The sequence below is a fragment of the Leptonychotes weddellii genome, chromosome 8, assembly GCF_054177405.1.
Source record: "Leptonychotes weddellii isolate Sample4059 chromosome 8, ASM5417740v2, whole genome shotgun sequence".
Lineage (NCBI taxonomy): Eukaryota > Metazoa > Chordata > Mammalia > Carnivora > Phocidae > Leptonychotes > Leptonychotes weddellii.
Window position 1 is genome coordinate 114,415,087 of NC_138376.1, and position 7,444 is coordinate 114,422,530.

At 41.0% G+C, this 7,444-nt stretch overlaps 1 pseudogene; it reads left to right on the top strand.

Moving 5' to 3' along the window:
* Positions 1-6,413: 6,413 nt before the first annotated feature.
* Positions 6,414-7,149, top strand: LOC102746418 (pre-mRNA-splicing regulator WTAP pseudogene; annotated as a pseudogene).
* The last annotated feature ends 295 nt before the right edge of the window (positions 7,150-7,444 follow it).

The window sequence follows — 7,444 nt, forward strand, 5'->3', positions numbered from 1 at the left end:
TACATACCCCTTCCTGGACATGTAGAAACACCACCTGTCCCTGTAGAGTCTTTTGTCCCTTGAAATGCTCAGACCCAACCGTCATTCTAGGTGCATTCTTAAGATAAACCCTTGGTCTGGGAAATTCACCAAAACTCAGTAATGCACACACATTTGGATTCTACCAACTATAGAATTTGGTTAGACTTCTTTTCTGTTAAATAATATATCCAAAGCATTAAATAAAATAAATAATAATTAAGGAATATATCTTGAGGATTTCCATGCTGAATTGTCTTTACAAATGTGCATTGAATGGTTACACCATAGTTTGACCAGTGTTTCATTTTTAGCACATTTGTGTGGCTTCTCACTCTTGGCTCTTACAAACTGAGCCATTATGAATGACCCTGTAATTCATCTTTACTTTATGTTTATCATTATTTGCTTAGATTAAATTCCTAGGGCTTAGATTGTGAGGTCACGTGGCATACATATTTTTAAGGCTCCATATATGTTGTGTCAATGCCATCCAGAGGAGTTGGGCCAATTTACCTTCCACAAGTGGCCCATGGAAGTGCAGCGACAGAGGTTAGCTTGTTAAAGGTGACCCATTCAGAGCAAATCGTCTAATAAAAAAAATAATTTCATCACATTTTTTTATCTGGCTCCGCCCCTAGTCTAAAATTGATGAAAGGTGCTCTGTAGCACCCTCGATATTATGCTTACTTAAAGATCTTACAAAAAATATCCAGATTTCTCTCCCCTTTCACTTCTTTGTAAAAATTTAATACCAGAGTTATTGCAGCTTCTCAAATTACTGACATATCTTTGCTTTGACAAAACCCCAGCTGTCACATGCTGACTGGTAGCCTGTGGTACTTTCATAATTAATTAGAAGCAAATAGCTATGCCACAATAAATGAACAGACGATCTTCCTATTGTTATCTCCTTGAATGAGTCTGTCCACAGATCCGCTAGTGATAACTCATAGTGCATTCCCTGTAACTAATGTGAATTAGCAAGAGATACAGCTTTTTGACACCAATTCTGCTTGGATTTGGTCACATTAGAGTCTTGTGTTATGATTTCTGGCAGATAACGTTGAAAGATTGATCTTATAAAGTAAAAAGGCAGCTGGCTACCTGGCATGGCTTTAAATTTGTTTTCACTTAATAGGAGGCAGGATTGTTGTTCATTAGATCTCTTGCTGTCCCTGGTTAAATCCTCCTGTCTTACTGTTCCTGCTTTTGAGATTTTGCTGTGTTTATGGCCAGGGGCAAGAGTACATTTGAAATGGCTATTTCTTTCTCACCATGTATGGAAAGGTAGTTCCGGCATATGTAACTCCTTCACAAGCAAACATCTGTCAGTTGCGCCGTGCACAACTTCATCAGCTGGAAATCAAAACCCATTCATAATACTTCTGTTTGCAAACTTCTGTCATCAAGGCTGTTCAGGTTGTTAAATTGTTAAATTGGTTCTATTGCCAAGAGAAGCCAGGGCTTGAATGCTTACAGAGAGGCTCAAATTTAAGGTCACATTCGAAAATTGTAAGGAGTCGGCAATTGCACAGAAGCCCCTTTTCGGAGTCAAGGTTGGGAGATTTGGATGTGGGGCAGTTTTGAATTTTATACTAACCTTATCAAAGCTTAACTTTCCTCCGTCACTGATGGATTTTTCTGGTGGTTTGTGTTAGTCCTTTGGTTACAGAGAAGGCCTTTCCCAAAGCTTTTATGTCGCTTTTCCTTGAGGATTTCAGTCCAACAATAAGAATAATACTGAATATATGCAGGGTCAATCCCATAAAAACTGAGTCAGAGAAAGGAGGCAGATGATTACTCTTAATTTGCTATGAAATTGCACATAGACTCATAAATATCAATGTGACCTGTGAAAATTAAGCGAAGAGAGGATTTACACACTAGGAGAAAAGGTTTTAGACAGTATGCCTCTTGTCTTTTTTTTTTTTTAGCACATCTTCCCGTATTATTTGTTTAATGATATGTTTTTATTGCAACAGTACAGTCCGTACATTTGTTGTTCTTGTTCTTTGAAAGCAATTAAATTGTTGTGATTTTTAGGGCACGGTTATAGAATTGATTTAAGTAATACTTAAGAATTAGAACAATGCATAAGAATCACCTAGGGTATTTGTTTAAAATGCAGACTTGGAGGGGGGGTCCCCCATGATTCTAATTGAGCACACAATCCGCAGAGCCTAGAAATGGGTTTTCTAACAAGCATAAGAGATTCTGATTTGGGTGGTCCTCACTATTAAAAAATATAATTTTTAAAAAGATAACAATTAAATAAAAATCAGCTTTGGGACGCCTGGGTGGCACAGATGGTTCAGCATCTGCCTTCGGCTCAGGTCATGATCTCAGTGTCCTGGGATCGAGCCCCGCATGGGGCTCCCTGCTCGGCGGGAAGCCTGCTTCTCCCTCTCCCTTTGCCCCTCCCCCTGCTTGTGTTCTCTCTCTCTCTGTCTAGCTCTCTGACAAATAAATAAAATCTTTTTTTAAAAATCAGCTTTATAGAAAATATAAATGAAGAATCTTGTTTTCCTGTATAATTTATTCTTATAATAAAGAGCTGTGGGGGCGCCTGGGTGGCTCAGTCGTTAAAGTGTCTGCCTTCGGCTCAGGTCATGATCCCAGGGTCCTGGGTTCGAGCCCCACATCGGGCTCCCTGCTCAGCAGGAAGCCTGCTTCTCCCTCTCCCACTCCCCCTGCTTGTGTTCCCTCTCTCGCTGTGTCTCTCTCTGTCAAATAAATAAAATCTTTAAGAAAATAAAATAAAATAATAAAGAGCTGTGACCAGAGTCCCGATTCCTTGAGAACCAAGGCAGATACGCTGTGGAAAGTGCAAGCGCTGGGACTCTTGGGAGGTCGACCCTGCTTGGGACTCAGAGGACACTTTACTAAGTCACTGTCCTGCCTGTGTCTCTTTTTCCTCCCCTCCAAATTGGTGGGGAGGTTGGGAGGGAAGCAAAACCTTTCTATGGCCTGGACAGGTTGAATATGAGGCTGCTTTGTAAATCCAAACTGATATCATCATATTCAGCACTTGGACAATGCTGCATTCTTTCCAACCTGTTGAATTTAAAACACGGTGATCACAAGCACACAGACTAACGTCAGACCCTAAACTGCATAATCGTAGCCTCTTTGAGGCTTTGAAGGGTAATGCAAGGTCACAGCCACGTTGCATGTAAACCAACCCTGAAAGATACAATCGTCAAGGCTGCCAGAAAAAAGAAATTTCACAGCTTCCCTTGGTAGTTGTGTGTTTCAGGCCTTAAAAATCTTTCAAGAGAAATCTGAGTTCTTAATCCAAACTGTCCATGACGCCTCCTGGCCTGTCCTTGGGGCAGAGGGAAAAACCGCCCGCCGTAACTCACGCTACTCCACAGACCGCAAAGTGTCACGCTCTCTCTTGTTGTTTTGTTGTTGTTGATGTTATTGTTGTTGCTGTTGTTGTTGTTTTAATGCAGAACATAAAGCCAGTCTCTTTGGCCTTTCCACGTAAAGCCTCGGGAAAACATCTGTATTTTGCCCATTGCTTCTTTTCATTCTAGGCACTCACCGGTAAGGTGATGATGACCATGACTATTGCATGTGACATCTGTTCTTAAGCTTTCTGTTGTTGAGTAAATGTTCTGCGAGACCATTTAAAAAAATCTAAGTTTATCAGGGAATTTTCATCATTAGTCTCATAGTGGGACCCAGCAAGCCAGTTTCACCCTCCTGGTTCTCTGTGATCCCCAAATGAGAGGCTGCGACTAGACACTCTTCATTTTGTTCTTTTGCCAACTCCCAAAGTTGCTTCTGGTAGAAAGAGGGGCTTAACCCAGAGCGATTTGGTGGCAGCCAAGACTCCTGTTTTATCAAGTACATTGTTGGTTCCTTGCTGTCTCATTTTTTTCAACACGTTGCTTCTGGTGATGAGGATAGTCTCCTGTGACAGGAGAAAAGGGAAGGAGGGCAGGGCAAAGAGAACAGGAAGAAGAGCAGAAGGGAAAGGGATTGAAGGAGACACAGAGAAGGAGGAATGGAAAACAAGGAAGAAAGTAGTAGCTAGCAGTAATCACAGGGAGTGTAGACGTCACAGGAACACAAGGGCAAATTACACGTGTTTGATGCCTGAATATATCCTCTGCCTAAGGGCAGAGTGAGTTCCTGGGACTGCTTCCTCAAATTCTATATATTTATTTGGAGGGAAAAAATATTTTTATGTATTTATAATTGGGTCTAAATAAAACATAGGGCCTTGAATCATTGGTTACCAGACTTTTCACAGTTTGTGGTCCCTCACTCTCTCCCTAGCTGCTCGTAGGATATTTGATGGATGTGTGTTACTTCTTTTGATGTTCCTTTATTCACTGTCTATTTTTATTTCTAAATTTAAATTTAACAAAAGGTATGAAAATCTGCTATGATTTTTCTTCATGGAGAAACCCCGGGGCTTTACTGGAAGCCACCCTACAGGGTTGCCCTGTATGCGGAGAGCTCAGTGTGGCCCTTGAAGAATGCATCCTGGCTTCAACCTTTTTGATGTTTTGCTAGAGATTTAAAAAGACACTAAGTTTGCATCATTTCATGTCACAAAATGTAAAGAAGTAGCTCCTAATCTATATGTTTTTCAGGGCACAGTAGATGCCTTTCCAGAAATAGCTAGGAGAATGAAAGATGGTGTGCATGGGAATGTCTGCCCATCAGAACAAGTGTATTTCTTGCCGCTCATGCTGCAGAGGGTAACCCCAGTGCTTTGCTTTCTGATGCCCAGATACTGAAAACTATTTCTGAAAGAAAGTTTACTCTTCGGTATCAAATCATTTGGAATCGATTCCTCAAATGGTCTGACACTTCATATCCTGGGCCATCAGATGATCTTGATTATTGAGAATCCTTTACTGTGTATTTCAAGAATCAAAGTGCTGATGAACCAGCATGGGACCCCTTGCTTCTTACCAGGGAGGGGGCTCTTCCTAGAATGGCTGGACCACTGCAGACCTACCCAAGCATCTTCTAGACACTTGGGCTTGGTTATTGACCTAACTTCCTGAGGACTCATCAGAGCTATAAGATAAAGGGAAACAAATTAGACACCACACAGACTCAGGTAGCTTCATGTGCTCTTCCTATAGCCAGCATTAAAAGCCAGAAAGAGCCTCCTAGAAATATATGTCCTTATGGATTAAAAAGTTACTTTTCTATTCTTACTAGCTTTATCCTCCTTTAATTGCTGCTGTGATTTGCAGTTGAAAGTTTATATCCGTGTCTGCATGCTCAATAAGGATTTGAGGTTTGGGATTGTACACAGACCTTTAATTAGTCTTATAATTGTTATTATTTAGTCCAGGTGTGTATTTTTTCCCTTGGAAATCTAGACACTGAAATATTCTCTGTGGAACATGCTGGAAAAAGGAAAGGATAGCCCTCTTGTTAGAACTTTATGTAAGAGGGTGCCTGGGTGGCTCAGTTGGTTGGGCGTCTGCCTTTGGCTCGGATCGTGATTCTGGGGTCCTGGAATCAAGCCCTGTGTCAGGCTCCCTGCTCAGTGAAGAGCCTGCTTCTCCCTCTCCCTCTGTAGCTCCCCCTGCATGTGCTCTCTTTGTCTCTCTCTCTCTCTCTCAAATAAATAAATAAAATCTTTTTTTTTTTAAGAACTCTATGAAAGAAAGAGCTCTAAATCACCTACAAATAGAAAGCCAGTTTCCAGCATGTCATGTCAAGGCATTGCCTCTAAATTTTCATTGTTGTTTCAGGATTAAGCCAGACCACTTTTACTCAATTTAATGAATGTAACTACCCACTCACCAATGTGGAAAATTCAGGGTTCAACGGTGAGAAATTCTATATTGATTATGCAGCACCTCAGTCAAGGCCATGATTTTTTCCTACACATTTTATGACATTATTTTGTCTAGACATTATATCCTTGTTGCCCTGAATTACAGCATTTATTGCCAAATCGCCATTCAAAACTATGTGTCCAAAAGTGTTTAGAAGGAAGCAAAGTACAGTAGTGATATGAAAAAGTAAACTCTGTTAAACTATGTATGATGTGTCTTGATTAAAATACATATGGGGAACCCTGTTACATTTCCGACCACCACCTCTGAGCCCAGTCATGAAAACGTAGCCAGTTATATCCCACAGAGTGTTTTTACTTAGAGAACTTCAAATATTATGGAGATGAACTCAGGCTCCCTCTACAACTTGTATTCTCCATAGTCATAGACAAAAGCAAAACAGCTAACTATATTTTCGAGTTCTAGTACAGGAAAAGTTTGAGGGTATCAATGATTAGCCTTAAGCCTATGAATAATCTTCCTTTTCAAAAATTATGTCTTGGCAAAGAAAGGGGAGTGCTGGGGCTGCGGTGGGAGGTGGAGCGGGGGCCCACGGTAGTGTGACTGGGTGGTGTCTGCATCGCCTCTGTCCAGAGAGGATGCAAGGTGACCATGGAGGAACCTGTTCCCACAAAGGTTCGACTGAGTAAAACAGCCTTCACGGTTATGACACAAGAGGAGTTAACTCTAAGATGGAAACAATATGAAGCATATGTCCAAGCTTTAGAGGGCAAGTACACAGATCTTAATTCTAATGATGTAACTGAGTTAAGGGAGTCTGAAGAAAAACTAAAGCACAATGAGGAAACCATCCTTGTAATGCGACTAGCAACCAAAGAGCAAGAGATGCAAGAGTGTACTCCTGAAATCCAGCACCTCAAGCAAGTCCAACAGCCTAGCATTGCCTAACTGAGATCAACAATGGTAGACCCCATGATCAGCTTGTTTTTCCTAAACATGAAAGGTGAATTGGAACAGACTAAAGACAAACTGGAACAAGCCCAAAATGAACTGAGTGCAAGTTTATGAGACACTTCCCAGTCAAGACTTCCCTGAGAGTCCCACTATGAGAGAGCTGTGGTGGGACAGCCGAGTACTCAGTTTCCACACCAAGACTCAGTCATTTGGAGCTAAAAAAGGCCTCATTCTTATACTATCTAGCTTGTAATGGTTAAGATAAAACTTACCAGATGAACCTTGTCTTTCAGCTTTTTTCTCTTCCCTCTCCCCTTGCTTCAAAGGACTGAAGGTGCCAAACTATTCCAAAGAAGTGGCCACCTCCAAAAAATTCCCCTTCCAGAACATGTAGACCCTTGGGAAATTTTTCTGAAAAGAAAATAGAGGGAGAAATGAAAGTCCTAAGTCTGTGGCACACTGTGTCTTCAGACAGTTTGGAGGAATGAGAACTTAGAGACTTAAAATCATGAATTGAACATGCAAAATTCCAGTAAAATGTAAAATAGAATATGTGCTTAACCTTGAGCATAGTGACTTAGAGACACTGTGTATCAGTTATGCCAGTAAGACTGTGGAGTTCGTGATTGTTGTTGAACTTCTGGGTCAAAACTCAAATGAGGTGAATTTTGCCTTTAAAGAGTTTTTTTGTT